Source organism: Ambystoma mexicanum, chromosome 6q, assembly GCF_040938575.1.
Source record: "Ambystoma mexicanum isolate Mex_15411 chromosome 6q, UKY_AmexF1_1, whole genome shotgun sequence".
NCBI classification, from domain to species: Eukaryota; Metazoa; Chordata; class Amphibia; order Caudata; family Ambystomatidae; genus Ambystoma; species Ambystoma mexicanum.
In genome coordinates this window covers 927,758,241-927,776,591 of record NC_090937.1, presented here as the reverse complement: position 1 = coordinate 927,776,591, position 18,351 = coordinate 927,758,241, and the positions used below count along the sequence as shown (strand labels likewise).

General features: G+C 47.1%; 1 protein-coding gene across 3 annotated transcripts in view; it reads right to left on the bottom strand.

Annotated features, from left to right (window-relative positions):
- The window catches only part of WDR17 (WD repeat domain 17), a 2,439,098-nt gene that overhangs the window by 1,982,518 nt on the left and 438,229 nt on the right, over positions 1-18,351 (bottom strand). The window lies entirely within an intron of this gene.

Sequence of the window (18,351 nt, the reverse complement as noted above, 5' to 3'; positions counted from 1 at the left end):
GGCGATGTGTAGCTGTGTGCGCCACTTGCGTCGTTTCTTTTCTCCCTCTCATCCATTCACCAAAAAACGCAAGAGCGCCACACTAAAATCATATTCATCACATCCAGGCAAGCGACCAATCTAAAGATGGAGTCTGAATTCCTTCCTAGCCTAAAGTGCCAGTTCAAAGATGGCGACTTCAATCAAGTTCATGTGACTTCACACACATTAGGGGTGACATGCAGTAGTGGGTTGCAGCACCCAAGCCTATGGACATAGTGATGCATTCAACTGGCCTGGCACTTCCCATCGAAAATAAAGGAGGTCTAGGACAGGACCTTTCCATTTTAATCTTTAGACAAGAGTGGCCAACTGATGCTTTCACGACCTTGCCAGATATATTCACGGCCCAGTCCTGTGCATGCAAACACTAAAAGAGGGGTCCTCGATCTAGGGCTGAGGGTGAACAGAGTGTGTGCGTTGGCTTTCTTGGCCTGTTGGGTAGCTGGACTTGATGTTTCTGGAATCAATCACTGTGTTCTGCTACATCACCTTCCGCAATTGCTTATTGTAACTGTACATTTATTTTTGTTATAAGTAATATCTGTACATCGTAATATTATTGCCTTGGTATGTCATACTGAAGTGTCTATACATTTTTAATACATAGTAAAACACTGTTTCTATATATTCTTGTTGGTTGTACTTTCGTAATCTTTTGCATTTTAACAATTTATTAATACATTTCTGTAGTTAACCTGTGGTAATGTGTGAATTAATTACATTCATTGTATTAGTTGACTTTTTCCATGATATATATATATATATATATATATATATATATATATATATATATATGGGATACATTACTCACCGTAATCGTATTTCTGATGCTTGTATCTGCTTAGATTCACATGCTGTGCATAGGCCGACATCTAGTGGAAGCTGCGGAGTATTACAGTTTGTTTTTCGAAACTCGAAAATGGGCGTCGACACAGGCGTGCCAGTAATACTATCCCTAGTGTGACGTCCACTGTACCCAAGATCCCTCACGCGTCTAGGATCCTCAGATTGTATTTTTTCTGACATGAGGAAGCATGAGGAGTAGCGTGAGTACAGATAATCCAAGCAGATAGACAGAAAGGTAAGACTACAAGCAATCATGCGCCTTCTCTCGGAGGGGAGGAAGGGTGGGTCGCATGTGAATCTAAGCAGATACAAGCATCAGAAATACGATTACGGTGAGTAATGTATCCCTTCTGAGGCTTGTGGAATCTGCTTAGATCACATGCTGTGCATAGATTAGCGAGCAGTACCAGAAGAAGGAGGTGGGATGTGAGAAGGGTCATGAGCAAACAGGTGTCTTAGAACCGCTTGTCCCACTTGTGTATCTGTCTTGGAATGAGTGTCAATGCAGTAATGCTGAGTAAAAGTGTGAATAGAGCTCCAAGTAGCTGCTTTGCAAATGGTGTCGAGGGGAACATTTGCAATGAAAGCCAGAGTGGCCCCAATGCCTCTAGTAGAGTGGGCTCTTGGTGTAAAAGGCAGAGTCTTTTCAGAAAGAGAGTAACACAGCTGTATACAGTTGATAATCCACTTCGAGATAGCGCCTTTAGAGACGCGATCCCCCTCTCTGCCTGTAGCTACGGAGACAAACAGTTGATCTGTTTTCCTTAGCGGTCTGGTTTTATTTACATAGTAGAGGACCGCCCTACGCACATCAAGGGTGTGTAGTTTCACCTCAGCCGAGCTTTGCGGGTTCTGGAAGAAAGCCGGAAGCTCGATGGACTGGTTTACATGGAACTTAGATATAAATTTAGGTGAGAACCTAGGGTGTGTGCGTAAAACCAGTTTGTCTTTGTGGATAGTAAAGAAAGGATCCTGCACTGACAGAGCCTGAATTTCACTGACCCTTCTTATAGAGGTAATGGCTACTAAGAAGGCCGTTTTATAAGTCAGGTGTTTGAGACTACTTTTATGCATGGGTTCGAAAGGGGGGCCCATGAGCTTAGCTAGCACCACGTTGAGGTCCCATCCTGGCGGTGGGTTCGAAATAGGAGGGTGAAGTCTCTTTACTCCTTCCATGAAGGCTTTAACTACTGGTACTTTCCACCACGATACTTTGTTCTGGGATGTGGTGTAAGCCGAGAGGGCTGCCAGGTGTACTTTCAGAGGGTTAAAAACCAAACCTGCGTCCAGCAGGTGGAGCATGTACGTTACAACGTTGGAAGGAGTGCAATCAACTGGGTTGATTTGTTTATTCTGGCACCAAATAACGAATCTCTTCCACTTGTCAAAGTAACAGTGCCTTGTGTTTGGTTTCCTGGATTCTTTTAGGATGTCCATACACCTCTGTGGTAAATTGAGATGCCCAAACTCTATGACTTCAGGAGCCATGCTGCCAGGTTCATTGAGTTGGGTTCCTGGTGCACTGTTTGACCTTGTTGCTGGGACAGTAGGTTGTACCAGGCTGGGAGTTTGATGGGCTCGCACACCGCCATCCTGCGTAGGTGTGGAAACCATGGTTGTCTCGCCCACATGGGAGCAACTAGGATGAGCGTCATCGATTCCTTGTTCATCTTGTACACCACCTTCCTGATGAGAGGAGTTGGTGGAAAAGCGTACGCAAACATCCCTGACCAGTTCATCCACAGGGCGTTCCCTTGGGAGTCTGGCTGGGGGAACCTGGATGCAAATCCTGGGCATTGTTTGTTTTCGCTTGTGGCGAATAGGTCTATAGTGGGGAAACCCCACTGAGAGAAGAGATCTTCTACGATATCTCTGTGAAGGACCCATTCGTGTTCTTCTGGGAGGGAGTCTCTGCTTAGGGCATCCGCTAGGGAATTGAGCTCCCCTGGAACGTGTTGTGATGACAGGAAGATGTTCCGTCTGAGTGCCCATATCCAGATTTTCTGGGCAAGCTTGGACAGATTTGGCGAACAAGTCCCTCCTTGTTTGTTCAGATAGAACATGGCTGTCGTGCTGTCCGTCCGGATCTGTACCGACAAGTTTAGCAGATGGGGCTCGAACGCCCGAAGCGCTCGGAATACTGCCAGAAGCTCTAGCAGGTTGATGTGGTTCTTGGCTACTGAGTGAGACCAGAGACCCCGAGCTGTGTGGTGGAGATGGTGAGCTCCCCACCCAGTCAGGCATGCATCTGTAGTCACCACTGCCTGTACTTCGGGATCGTAAAAGGGTTTTCCCCTTGCGAGATTTTCTCTTGTCCACCAGTGTAAGCTTTGTACGAGTGTTGGCGAAACGACCACTAGATCGTCCCACTGACCACTTGCCTGAGACCACTGTTTCGCCAACCATTCCTGCATGGGACGCATGCGCAGACGCGCGTGGGGGACCAGGTAAATGCATGACGCCATCATGCCCAGTAACCGCATTGCTTTGCGTACCGTTATTTGTTGACCTGACTGATAATGTGGAATTTGCAGTAGTATATTCCGGATTCTCTCTTCCGAAGGGAAGGTGAACCCTTTCTGAGTATCTAGGATTGCTCCTAGGAACTGTTTTGAGGTGCTTGGCACCAGACTGGACTTCTTCTCGTTGATGGAGAAGCCTAATTCGTGGAGGAGGTCGATAGTCCTCTGAATGTTTGACCTGCAAATTCCTGGGGTCTCCCCCGTTATGAGCCAGTCGTCCAGATAAGGGTACACTGGGATTGCCTCCCTGCGTAGGTGTGCAGCTGCCACCGCCAGTACCTTGGTGAATACCCTTGGTGCTGAAGATATCCCGAAGGGCAGTACCTTGAATTGGTAGTGGCGACTGTCTACCTTGAAGCGCAAGTATTTTCTGTGTGCTGGGAGCATGGAAATATGAAAATAAGCATCTTTCATATCCAGGGTTGCCATGTAATCCCCCTTTTTTAGGAGGGGGATTACCTCTTGTAGCGTAGTCATACGAAACTTTTGGGGCTTGACATACTTGTTGGCAGGCCGTAAGTCCAATACTGGGCGCATTGTTAAATCTTTCTTTGGCACAAGGAAGTAAGTTGAATAGATACCCTTGTTTACCTGGTGTCCTGGGACGAGTTCTATCGCGTCCTTTTCTAGCAGAATGGCGATCTCCTCGAGAAGGATCTTCTGATGTTCTAAGGAGTGTATTCTTTGTCGTGGAGGGTGGTTTCGGGGACGCTGCAGTAATTCTATACAATATCCTGTGGACACTGTTGACAGCACCCATCTGTCTGAGGTGATCCCTTCCCAAGCCTGGGTGAAGTTGGAAATGCGTCCCCCTACTGGGGTTGCGTGAGAAGGGACCCTGAACTGAGCGTCACTGCTTTGGCGGAGGCGTGCCACCTCCCTTGTTGGGGCTGCCTCTGCCTCTTCCACGACCTTTCTTGTTACCCTTGCTGTAACTTTGGGTAGACTGCTGGTTGTTGTTCCATTGTGTACCCTGTCCTTGGGCATAGTTGCCTCTTTGTGAATTTTGGCCGCGTGGGCGACGAAAATTACTGTTCCCCCTCTGGTTCGGGGGTTTGTTGGTAAGCTGGCCAAGGGATTTGAGAGTCTCGTACTCGTCCTTGGCATTCTTAAGTGCGTCTTCGACCGCTTTCCCAAACAATAGATCTGGTTCCACCGGCTTGTCTATTAATGAAGCCTGTGTTTCTGTTTTGAACCCCGACTGCCGTAACCACGCATGTCTTTTGATAACAGTACCTTCTGCTATCAATCTCCCTGCGTTGTCTGCAGCGTCGAAAGTTGCTTTTAATATGCAACCAGACACGGCTCTCCCCTCTGCCGAGATCCGAGCCAACTGGCCCTTTAACGGTTCAGGAGCAGAGGCTATGAGCGCCGCGACCTCTTCCCATTGATAGCAGTTGTAACTTGCCAACAGGGTGGTGGAGTTTGCAATCCTTGCTTGGTAGGCGGACGTTGAGGCTACCTTCCTGCCAAACCCGTACAGTCTTTTGCTCTCCTTGTCGGGAGGAGCTTCCGACGACGATAAGGGTGTCCCAGCCCTCTTCCGAGTGTTGGTAACCACTAGGGAGTCTGGTTTAGGATGACCTCTTATATAAAGAGGGTCAGATTGGGCTGCCCGAAAAAGTTTTTCGACTCTGGGGTTGACGGCTCTGGTGAGGTTAGGATTCACCAGGGATGGAGCTATTCTACGTTGGATGGATTTAAGGATCGGGATGGTCTGAGCGACCGGCCTTCTCTCTCCCACCAACTCTTCTGCGAAGTCCCTTTCCTCCTGTACACCCTGTGTGTCGATGTGAAAATGTTCTGCTGCGCGAGCAAGAACTTCATTAAGGAGGGGTTGGTTATCAACTGGCGAGTCGGTAACTGGGGCTTCGCTTTCTACCGGGGAATCTACTCTGTAAATTTCCTGCTCATCTTCTACCTCCTCCAGGTCCTCATCCTCCGCATAGTATTCCGACCCGGTTCGTTCCTCCATAATTGTAAACTCCTGGTCCCCTTCAGGGAAAGGTTTCCCTTGGTATCTGGGGTGTGGAGTAGAGTATGGAGTAGAGTAAGGCTGCACCTCGAAGGGTACAGGTCTTTCAAAGCGGGCCTTCTTGCTTAAGGGTATAGGATCAGAGGAGCCTGAGGGTGTGGCCCCTAGAGGATCATACGAAAGGAAATGATCTGGGTTTTTGTTATAAAAATCAGCCAAGGAAGACATTCTTGACATGACCCTGTCTATGTCTTCACTAGACCATTCTTTGGAACAGGGTATGACCTTAGTAGGCAACTTGTTAGACTTTACAGGAGTGGGATGCTGTGCTTTCCGCTGTTTTTCCCCTTCCCCGTGCGTGGAAATATTTTTTCCCTGCCCCTTGGAGGCCCCAGAGACTTTCGACGCCTGGCGTCGAGGGATGGGGGAGGTAACTGTGTGTTTCGAGCGTGGGGCCTCGCTGGTGTTAACTGAGGCCTCCCAGAGGACACCGAGTTGGACCGTTCTATTTGTGCCTCTTTCCGAGAAGTCGACGTCGTCGAGGTTCGGTTGGACTTAGTGTGCTTAGTGTATGTAGGGTGTGTAGCGCTTGCGTCGCCGGGGGTCTTCCCCATAGCCGCCCTGCCGGACAACCTTCCGAGGTCGGGGACCTGCGCCTGGCCGTCTTTAGACGCCGTAGTGCCCTCGCCGTCCGAAAGTACGGCGTCGCTGCCATCGCTGAAGGCGCCCTCCGCTGCCATGGCTGCCTGCCTGGCGTGGTGGGCCAAACGCTTTGTCGAACGGTCCTTAAGTGTCTTAGGCTTAAACCTATTACACGCTCTGCAGAACGCTTCGGGGTGGTCCCTCGGCAAGCAGAGATTGCACGTGGCGTGCCTGTCGACCCAAGGGTATTTGCGATTGCACTTGGGGCAGAATTGGAAAGGGGTACCCTCCATACGCACCTTGAGGCAGCGGGCTGGTAAGTGTAGGAAATATATAGTGTACCTATATACCAAGAGTGAAGAGTATGTACCACCCCCCACTCTCCCTACTTGCAGGGCCGAGGCCAGCGGCCTACTAGGCCCGGGCCGAGGCCAGCAGCCTTCCGAGGCCCAGATCCGTCGTGCAGCAGGCGACGGTCGATGTCTTCTCCAGCCGTCGTCGAGTTGAAGGGTCGACGTTGTGGTGGGGAAGGATGTCAATAAATAACTTAAAGTTAAATTATCAAAAGTCTGGCTAAAGCCAGGGGACTCCGCAAGATGCTTCTGACCAGTATGGCGGAAAAAAACAATCTGAGGATCCTAGACGCGTGAGGGATCTTGGGTACAGTGGACGTCACACTAGGGATAGTATTACTGGCACGCCTGTGTCGACGCCCATTTTCGAGTTTCGAAAAACAAACTGTAATACTCCGCAGCTTCCACTAGATCTCGGCCTATGCACAGCATGTGATCTAAGCAGATTCCACAAGCCTCAGAAATATATATATACACACATTACATTTAGCATATATGTATAGTAGGTAGTTTGAATGCTGACATTTAAAAAAAATGTAAAAGTTTTAAAAAAAGAAGAAACTGGCTTTATGATATCTTATCTTCTTTTGGAAACTCTGATTTCAGTATTTGGGACAGCCAAGTCAAGCAGTAAGGAATGGGAGCACAGCCCTGAAGCAAAGAGAGCACAATGCTGTGGTGGGGTGAGAACAGCCCAGTAGTATGTCTGTACAGACGAGCGACCCGCACCAGAAGTCAACCGCCTTAGAGATTTTTGAAGAGTGATCAGAAATTGCCAACCGGCCTACGGAACGACATGGGATTAATTCCCCCAGACATACTACTTTTGCCTTGATAAAGACCCTTCGGGGTTGAAACACGTGTCGGCTGACCACCCTCTTTCTAACTATGTGACCACATCATGGACAATTAAAATCACATGTTAAGACACAGCGTGAGATCCTCATTATTTACAAGAGTCTAAATATATCACATCTAACTGCAAGGTAAACAGGACCTCTTTGTACATATATACTGAAATGGCTGGAAAATAGTTAGCTTCGGAGTAGTTCTAGTCTTCTAGGGAAACAGGCTTATTGTCTTTATCTACATGAACAGAGACATGGCAAGCTCAGAGTGTTATTGGGCAATAACCTTTTTGGATAACTCTGGCAATTATAAAGGAAGTGGCTGTTGAGAAAACTGGAAGAGGGGGGAAACTCTTACAACCTAATCTACATCCAACATGCGTTTTGAACAGGCCCTTCAAGTGATCTTTTAGTGCTTTTTAGCCATTCACTGAAGAACATGTGGGTTTCTGAAACGTGACCTTGTCTGTGATCTTCATTCTCCCTACAAAGGACTTTGACTCCCTCAACATAAAGCTTGTGTAGTTTAATCTGGTGTGCCTAGTCATTGGAAGATGTTTGGGCCCCCCATCAAGATAATTTACAATGATTCTGTTTAGACAGTAAGATGTGGGACAGTATGGAAAAACACATACAAATTCCACACTAATAGGGGATGCTCCATGGATGCCCACTAACCCTAATGCTATGTTTATATTCCTCGTCATATTTTGAAAATAACTTAGTTCTGGTGGTTCCTCCAAAATTGGTTGGAAAGATATTCAATGCCATTTTATATGTGGATACGACCAAAGTGCTCCATTGACCAAGACATGTCAAGGCCAATGCCCATTGATCAGTAGTCTGGTTTGACTGCTTGAAGATTCACTGAAGACACAAATATCAAATGTGTCAAATCATGTTTACTTAGGTGTGCCATTTGCCAGCTTTGGCCACCCCACATAAAATGAACTACATGTTCTCATAGTGCAACGGCAAGTGGGGCATTCATATTTAAAAAAAATGGGAGTAAAGTTTAAAAAAAAATGTTTTTATTACATTTTCTTATACAACAACAACAACAAACTCACTCGTCGCATATATTATCATATAGCAGCATTTGGTTCTATATCTCCTCCCTCCCCAACTTCCTCCCCCCAACTTGGCCTGTGCATAGTGTCATTCAGTTATACTGCATAAGTTATACTGCGTTTCCCCCATCCTAAGTAGTCCGCATAGTGGTCCCCTCCTCCTCCCTTGTGAACAGAGTGACAGTTAGCGAGATCCACTGCTGGATATCTGTTCCCATATCCAACATTTGTTCCCCCAGCGCTTTCTCCCATACTCCAGTTTCTGCTGTTACCCACTTTTCCAAATCCCCCCCAACACCTGGTGACATTCAGTCCTTGCCTGTCCTTCCATCTCATGGCTATGCTACGTTTCGCCAATATATATATCAGATCCTTCATCTTGTTCAGAGGTTTATGCTTCGAACTTCTTTTATATCTGCCCAAAATACAAGCCTCTGGGGTTTGAACATCTAGGGTAATACCCCCTTTCCCCGCTTTATGTGCTTTATGTGCCACCTCCCTCCAGAACCTGTACGATTGGGCATGCCCAGAAAATATGTATAAGACCCGCCTCCTCTAGTCTACATCAAGGGTATTCCTGTTTGCCAGGTCCTTTAAATTTTGCTATAGCAGCCGGCGTGAGATATGCTCTTTGTGTAATGTACAGTTGAATTAGTTGCAATCTGGCATTCCTGGAGACCTTTTCATGATATGATACTATGTCTTTCCATTCCCCATCCTCAAATGCTTTCCCAACTCCCTCTCCCATCTCTCCCTGCACTTCAATGCCGCTCTCGAGCCCTGTTCTATCAATATCGCATAAATCCTGGAGATGGCATGACCCCCTTCCGTCACAGTCAGCAATGCTTCAATTTCTTCAATCTCTATGGTCTCCCCAGAGATATTAGGCCACCTGCCCTCCAGCACTTTTATTACTGTGTAGCAAAAACTGTCCCTTGTATATACCCGTGACCTCCTGCAACTCGGTGAACTGCATCCATCCATGCTCATTTCTCAGGTCATCAACCACATATTTCCCACTGTGATAAAAGCCTTGCCCTGCTGCCTTGTATGCCTTCCATTATCGCTGCTATGGGGGTCTGTGGGGATAGTGGGTTATCTAATCCTATAATATGGCAAGCCCTTTTCCAAATCTGTATTCCCAATTTACCAGGTAAGGGTTACTATATTGTCTCCTGGCGGGAATCCAAATGATATCTCTAAGGTATCTCTTCTTTATGGCTGGTTGTAATATTGTGGTATCTGCCGTGGGATCATCTGCCATCCATTGTACTACATACTGCAGCTGGCACACCAGAAAATACAACTCGAAATTCTGTATTTTCAACACCCCATACCCGTAGGGCCTTTGCAGTACCTCCAGCGCTAACCCTTGTCTCCCCCCTTGCCACAGGAAGTCTCTACACAACCTGTCTAAATCCTGGAAAAAGCGTTGGGAATGTTGTACGGCACATTTCCAAAACAGTGATTGAGTCGCGGCAATGCCACCATCTTCGACGGTGCCGCTTTACCCATCGCCGATAGAGGTAGTTTGCTCCAGAACTTCATTGAGTTCTGTAGCCCATTTCTAGCATGTAATGTGTTATATTCGTGCTCTCTTTTGGAGTCATGATAGACGCTGATCCCTAGGTATCAAAAGGAGGACCTGCTCCATGGCAAAGGAAGGACCGGCAAGTCCCTCTCCGCCACCCACGCAGTCCCCGCTAATGGAAATAGACATGACATATTCTTGTTTATTGTGATCCGTGGTAGTGCGCCAAAATTGTCCAGCACCTCCAGCACATTTGGCAAGTTCTCTGTGGATCGCTCAGGTATAGCAACATATCGTCAGTATACAGGATACTATATGCCTAACCTTGTTTACTTCTATGCCGATATCCACATATTCCTGCCGCAGATAGGCGGCTATGGGTTCCGTCGCCATGATATATAGCATGAGGGACAACGGACATCCTTGTTGCGTACCTCTAAACAATTGCCATTTATCCAAGTATGTGCTCCCCGTCCTAACCCTAGCCATCAGTCTATTATATATAAACTGTACCCACTTCATATACTGCAGACCTATTCCCATCTTTACCATGGTGGCATACAACCAGTCCCAGTGCACTGAGTGGAATGCTTTGGGTGCATCTAACAAAGCAACCGCACACTGTGCTGTACTGTCTTTTCTACTGTAGATCACGTGGTGTAGCCTTCTCAGATTCTCCGCAATATTCCTACCTGGCACATATCCAGTCTGATCTGGGTTAATTAGCATCAGTGTTACCCTCCAAAGTCTGTAAGCCAAGATATCCGTAGGGATATTGCGGTTCTGATTGAGCAGGGATAGCGTTCTATAGGACCCACAGTCAGCTTCTACCTTATTCGGTTTAAGTAATGGGATAATCAGGGCTTCCCTCATGCTGCCCGGGAGGATTCCTGCTTCGTATGCTTCATTATACACCTTGCCGAGGAGTGGCGCCAACGTGTCTGCGTAGGCCTTATAAAATTCCCTTGGTGGACCATCCATACCTGGGACCTTCCCGGAGGGCAACGTTCTAATGGTAGCTATTATTTCCTCAGGGTTTATAGGCTCGTCTAGCATTTCCGACTGCTGTGCATCTAGGCATGGTAGGGTGATGAGGTCTAGGGTATCCTGTAAGTATCTTTCTTCACCTGCCTGGGGGTCTGCATACAACGTCTTATAATAACCAGAGAAGACCTCATTTATACCAGACTGTGTATTTATTTCCACCTGGTCCGAGTCTCCGATGGAGTATATAGGGGATTTTGGGTCATTTTGCTTATACAGCCAGGCTAACATTCTGCCTGGTTTGTCGCCCTGTGCATGGCTCCTTTCTAGGTATCTCGCTGGTTGAATTTCCCCAGGCATGGGAGTAAAGTTATACCCACATGTGTTAAAGTCTACCAGTCAAAGACGGTGACCATCTTTTTATATGGAAGACAAGTCTAGGAAGATGCTCCATTTGATAGACTAAAACCTATGAAGAATACATTGCTGCATACAATCCTGGGAGTCCCGCTTCACCTTCTTATTTTTGTGTAAACATGATGGGTTGGGAAACAACTCAAATCTGCATTGTTCCTAACAAACTCAGAATAATCTGGGAGGATAAAAAAAGGGATAGAATTGATTTGATTGCACGCACATCTGAAATGTAGATTACCCTAAAAGATAATGACAAAGAAAGGGATGCATTGGCAGATGATACAAAGACAGGGTGTTTATGCTTATAAAATCTTTACATAAAATGAATGTACCTCTAGGAAATGCATGTCACCTGAAAGGGTTCTTGCCAATGTATTACTACAGTATGCGTTAACCAATTGCTAGTAAAGGTAAGGATATATAAAAACAGTAACAAAACAAATGGATGGGTGGGTGATATTGAGAATGTTCTGTTGGCAGGAGAACTTCTACAAATTCGTCTTAGTACTACAGGAAAAACACCACCCTTGAAGGACCTATTGCAAAGGATAGTTAGGGAAAGTGCCAAGGTGGCAATGGTATCTTTTACAGTATTGGCAGGGCAAGATCAGACCTGCCCAGACAATGCTTTTATCCTTTAATAGTTATAATTTCTATCAGGGTGATCAATTTGAAATAGGAGGAGGTAATGCCTAGAGGGCGCCAGGCAGAGGAGTTGGCCTGATGTGCAATGTTGGACTGTATCAGTTCCAATTCCTCAGCAAAGAACAATAACAGGTTATAAACCAGAATTTAGGAGGAAATGCATTCTGCAGGGGTGCCCAACTTCCTGCAGATTCTGAAGATGTTGGTGGATTTTTTCATAGCAATGTCAATATGTTTTTAAAAAAAGACCTTTTTCTTGCATTTGACAATGGAGTAGTAACTTCTAAACTTGTGGCATTCTGCTTCTTCTCTTCATATGGGCTAGGTGTGTGTTATACCAGCTGTTGGGCTCTGAAGGTGGTTTCCTCCATTTCTTCACAATAGGCACCAGATTGCTAAGTGTGGAGGTTTGCGAGCAGGGTTTCAGGGACTACCACCAAAGATGTAGGGCCAGTGGAAAGAGAATAATGATGGCCTCAAACAGAGCAGTGTTGACCATCTTCATGGGCTTCAGCATTTGAGGATGAAGCTGAAGGTTGAGATCTTGTATTTAATTTTTATTTGAATGTGTATTTATATCAGGCTCACTGCCGTCTCCTCCAGCTTGTAAGCGCCAGTTCAGGGATCAAACCCATGTTGCACAATGTTGTCTTGTTCTTAGGTCAAGCACTTTGACGTTGAGCTAACCTCCTGATCTTAGTCAGGCCAGGAAATCCATAAGCAGGAATTGGTCTGACCAAGGAAGGGCACAGATACAGAGCCTAGTGAACGAGAAGTGGGTGGATAGAAAGATGTCAAGCGTGTGCCCCTCACCTGAATGAGACAGGAAGGTCAGACGTTGAGGGCGAGGAGTCGCACGTGCTGAGCTGGAGGGCAGTGGCTTTAATAACTGGTGTGACCAAAAAGAAGTTCCAGGACGTCCAGTTGTGGATGCTAGGTACAAACCTCATTACTCTCTTCCTGCTTGTAATCCAGCTGTTCTTTGTGGGATATAACTGTTGCTTTATGGATCTGGTGATCCACAATTCTGTGGTAGTAGACACGGTTTATGAATTCCCTTCTAAGGACATAAGTTTGTCGGTCCCTGGGAGCTCTTTCAGAGTATATCTGGTTGTAGCAAACTTCTTGAGTAAAGATGGTAATATGATTTGGATGTTTCGGGTGGAAGCTTTCACTCAATAGGTAAACATGGCAGTGTGAATTTTCAGTATACTGTGGTGTGTGATATTTTGTCCATTAAACTGTTTCAGGGGAGTGTGTGATCTTAAAGTTGATAGATGGATGGAATTCATTAAAGAAATTGTAAAAGGTGCTCTTTACTTGAAGTCGGAACCAGGAGAATGCTTCAAATGTAGCAGAGGAGAATGAGAGGTTTTATGCAGTAAGTGTCAAGGTCATTTTGTTACAATTGTACCATAAAATGATTCCCATACTGCAATGCCATTTAGTACCCATAGTCATTCCTGTTTTTTGGAAGCATACATTTTTGTAGGTCAGTATACATTGTATGTGTTTGGTTAATATACCTGTGCTTTCATCTTGATGTTCCACAAATTATCTTTAGGCTGCCACTCCATCCTGATGGGGATGCTGATATAAAGCAACTCAACATCCATAGCTGCTAGGAGGCCTAATAGCTTATAGTTTGTTGAGCAAGTTTGTGGTGCCCTGTATGCAACAGGGAGTGCTCTTTACAATGCTTCTTAAAATGTTTGCCGATATATTTTCAGTCAGTGTGCCACCTCATGAGATAATGGAGCATCCAGCGTACCGTTCCTCGTGTACTTTGAGAAGCAGGTAAAAAGTGCTGACTCTTGGGTCACTTGGATTCCGATCCGTGAGATTTTCTTTTTTCATATTAGGGAGTTGTTTGTTAATTTCTTTTGGTTCTTATGTGATCTTGCTGGTGACATCCTCATGCAGTTTGGAGCAGTATTTCACATCAGCTCCTTGCATGTGTGCTTCTTGTATGGAGGCAGTAGGTATCATTATGACGACTGATTCTTCCTGGTCCATGGTTTTTATGATTATGGACTGATAATATTTTAAAGATTTCATATCCCTCCTTTGAATTGGTACATCTGTTTTGACTGTTGGACGTTGCTATGTGCCTAAAACTTTCCAAATAATGGTCATGCTTTGGGGCTGGTACCTAGAGGTGGGATACAGTTAGATGACTTCTTTCTGATTGTGCCCTTTGGTTTCCATTGATGCTGATGTTTTGTTTTCCAGGTATATCATGAAACAAGTCTTTGAGCTGTAATCTTCTAAAAAATCATTGCAAAGTTCAATTTTGACTATGGGTTTCGCAGGGCAAAATGTGAGTCCCTCATATAGCACTGAGAGTTCAGCTTGGTTTGTTTTGTAAATGGCGGATCGAACAAGGTAGTTATGTGGTGTGTCTTTATGTTCACAGGTTCCTGGCGGTCCATTTTCCCCAGCATTTTGTCCTCTTATTCTAAGTCTGTGGAGCTTTTTTTGTTGGTGATAAGAAGATGCAGAAGACTGACGTAGAATGGCTGGAATCCTTGTGCTATGCCCTCTGCAGTTCTGCCTTGCTGTATTGTGCATTAGTTTGTATTTGGGGTTTTATACAGCACAAACTTGGCTAGCAAGCAACAGAGCAAAGTACATGCCATTGGGGTAAAATATGAGGTAAGGGGGATTCAAATATTTGGAATGGGATGATCCGACCATGTTGTGAGATGTGACGAAGGAACTCAAGGATCATATGTGGTACCTGGACATTGACTGAAGAGTAAGGACTTCAGTTCTTTCCTGAACTGCAGGAGCATTGGCACAGTCCAGATGGTGTTCTAGTAGACAGGGGAGTAATAAAAGAAGGCCTGTTTCCTGTTATTTCCTTGCATGCCTGTTTCGTCTTGAGCCTAGTTCTGGCCTGGCTCTTGGAACAGCACGACCCACATGAGCTATAGAGTTTTGCAGCTAGGTAGGCAGCTGTGTGAACGGTGGTTGCCCAATATTTAATGCAATCAGTCTTAAAGAACGTATGGCTAACAATGGAAGCAGGGCAGTTTCATTAGGATTGGAAAATATGGTTGAAGGTATAAGTTACTTACCTGTAACTATTGTTCTCCAGCATGGGTCTGGCATGGATTCACATGCTCATGAATATTCCCCATTATCAGGCTGGGAATCCTCAGTAAAAGAACAAACAGTTTCACTTTCACTTTAAAACTGTATTTTTCCTCTAAACCAATCACTGTCCTCTGAATCATACTGCCCACATTCAATGACAGTCCACTCCCTAAGACCCGCCTCTGGCCGTCATATTCAGATTTGGTAAGCATGTTAAGTGGCAGTATGACCAAGAAGAGCTGCAGAGGGGCCGGACAGAGTGTTTTCAATTGAATCCATGCCAGACCCATGCTGGAGAACAATAGTTACAGGTAAGTAACCTAAACCTTCTCCAGCATGGGGTCTGGCAGGGAATCACATGCTCATGAATAAAGAATACACATCACACAACCACAGGAGGTGGCAAGGCTCAACAGAAGCAATTAACACTTACCCCTGGAATAGTCCCACCTCAAGCAAACAGGTTGTGTAGCACTGCCTGGCCGACTCTGGACTCCTCCATGGAATCCCTGTCAACACAGTAGAACATTCGTGAAGGTATGCGAGGACCTCCGCATTGCAGCCCTCCAGATGTCGTGCATAGGCACACCAGAAAGAAACACTGTCGTCGCAGCGATCGCTTTGGTGGAGTAGGCTCTCAGAAAGCCCGGCAGAAGCCAGTTAGCCAGCTGATGACAGTGCATGATGCAGCCGGAGAGGCATCTTGAGATGGATGCCCTGGACAAGGCCTTCCAATGATTCACAGGTCCAAAGTTCACAAACAATTGAGAAGTCTTCCCAAAACTATTCATGCGTGTCACATAGAACTTCAAGGCACGCGCAACGTCCAGCGAATGCAAGATCCTCTCTGCCGGAGACGAAGGGTTCGGGAAGAAAACAGGGAACACCAAAGGTTCGTTGAAGTGGACTTTTGACTGACCCTTCAGCATGAAAATGGGGTGCATACGCAGCACCACCATCGATTCGTGGAAAGTCAGATAAGGCTGCTTGCAGGACAGGGCCTGGATCTCACCCACTCGTCTGGCTGAGGTGATAGCCACAAGGAACGGCATCTTCCATGAGAGAAACTTGAGTGGGGCCTGATGCATAGGCTCGAAGGGTGCCCCCTTTAGGCTTGACAGGACTACGTTGATTTTGCATGCTAGGGCAGACGCCTTCACCAGCGGGAAAGATCAAAACAGCCCCTTGAGAAACTCCTTGATGACTATGTGGGACCATAACAATGATCTTCCAGGGGATCTGGTGTTGCGCGAGATGGCCGCCAGGTGTACCTTGATGGATACGTGATCCAGATCAGTTTTTACCAAGGAAACCAAGTATGGAAGTGTCTGTGGGGGTCATGAGCCTCAGAGGGGTAATCTTCTGCGAACAGTAGCACGTGGAGAAACGCTTCCACTTATGGCCATACCACTTTAGTATCAGCAACGCCCTGGCTTTTGCGATAACCTCTCTGCAGTCTGCTGGCAGCTCATAACCTCCAAACTCTAAAGCTGCAGGAGCCATGCCTTCAGAGATCCTGGATCGTGATGAAGGATTGTGCCTCTCCCTCTGGTGAGCAGATCCGGAAGTAACGGCAACTTGACTGGAGGCGACACTGACAGATTTAGTAGGTCCGTATACCAAATCTGCCTCTGCCACACCGGAGCGACAAGTATCATCTTGCACCAACAATGTCCGAGTGTGTTGATCACACGTAGTAGGAGAGTAAAAGCGTAAAGAAACAGACCTTCCCATGGGAAGGAGAACGCGTCCCCCATGCTCCTCGGCTGGTGGAATCTGCTGGCAAACTTCTGGCACTTTCGAGTTTGCTGCTGTGCCAAACAGATCAATTGGGGGTCTGCCCCATTTGACGAACAGATGGTCCACCTGATCCTGATGAAGTTCGCACTTGTAGCAGGAATGCAGCTCCCTGCTGATGGAGTCTGAGATGGTGTTCTTGATGCCTGCCAGGTAGAAAGGGACGAGGAATATCTCCTGTCCGATGGCCCAATGCCACAAACTCTGGGCTTCCTTGCTTCCTGATGTAGAACCTGGTGGTGATGTTGTCCATGAAGAGTCTTATCACCTTGCCTCTCAGAGACGGTAGCAAAGACTTGAGGGCCCAGAACACTGCCCCTAGCTCCAGGATGTTTATGTGCAGATCCTTCTCTTCCAGAAGCCACAGACCTATGGTGTGTAGTCGTCCAGTGTGAGCCCCCCAACTTTCCAAAGAGGTGTCCGTGGTGATCATCTACTGGTATGGTAGGGTTTGAAATCCTGTCCTCGGGGCGACCTGGGAGCGTACCCCCCACCACTCTATTGCCCGCTGGAACTCCTCGTTGAGGAGGGTCTTGTCCGCAAAACTCCTGGACACTTTATCCAACGTGCACCCAAGAATCTCTCCTTCGAGGGGGATGCTAGGCAAGCCACGGTGTTGAGCCTGGTGCAGAGGAACAGCGCGTTCTGTGATAGCGTTAAGCAGGACTTTGGATAGTTTACTGAGAACCGCAGTTCCGTCAGTAGCCAGACGTCTCCTTGGTGTTCTTGTCAGCTCGGTCCGCCAATGGTTGTGACCTCAAGCACTTGGGTGCGGAGTCCGACACCCTGTATTTCTTCTCCAAACTGTCTTGTTTGGTTGGACCCGTGCATGGGTTTTTCATGAGGGCTAGGCCTTCCTCCCAAATGTCGTCCAAAAAGGGTTCCACCATGCTCGTCTGCCCGTCGCTGATATAGTAAGCCCTCCTTCTTGGCTTCCTCAGGCACCAGCTGGAACAGCTCGGAGGCCCTGGAGATCATCAAGTGGAATCTGCTGGGACAAGGTCCTCATCTTCATCGGTTTCTGTGGCCGTCTCCGTACCAGTGTCCGTGAGTGTATCCGGTCCGCTACAGGAGTCGGGTCCCGACTAGGTGGAGGACGCCGATGCAGCGGTGTTGGATGACGCTTCCTCTTCTTGCGCAGAGGCTGGTCAGGAGCCAGCAGTACAACAGGTGCTGGAGGGAACATCTGCTGTATCTCCGTCACTACGGTGTGGAGAGTTGACAGGATGTCCATGGATATGTACCTCGGCTGTGCCGGGAATGATCGAGTGCTAGGCCCTGCGCCGCCGTCTTCCTCATGGACTGTATGGATAGATGCTTGGTTGTCGTCCGTGGATGAGATGTCCATTGGCTGAACGTAAACCTTGGAGCGCTGCTTTGGGGCCTCTTCGCCTCCTCCCTTTTTCCGTCCTGAGCGCCCTGAACCACTGCCTTTCTCCTTCCAGGGGTGCCCACAACCTTCACTGCTGCCTTGGCGGCCATGTGGTGTCTGGGAGGCAGCGATACTCTCTACACTGTAAAGACCACCGTCATCGGGTCGGTACCACCCGCTGTAACGGTTGCTCCAGATGATGTCAACA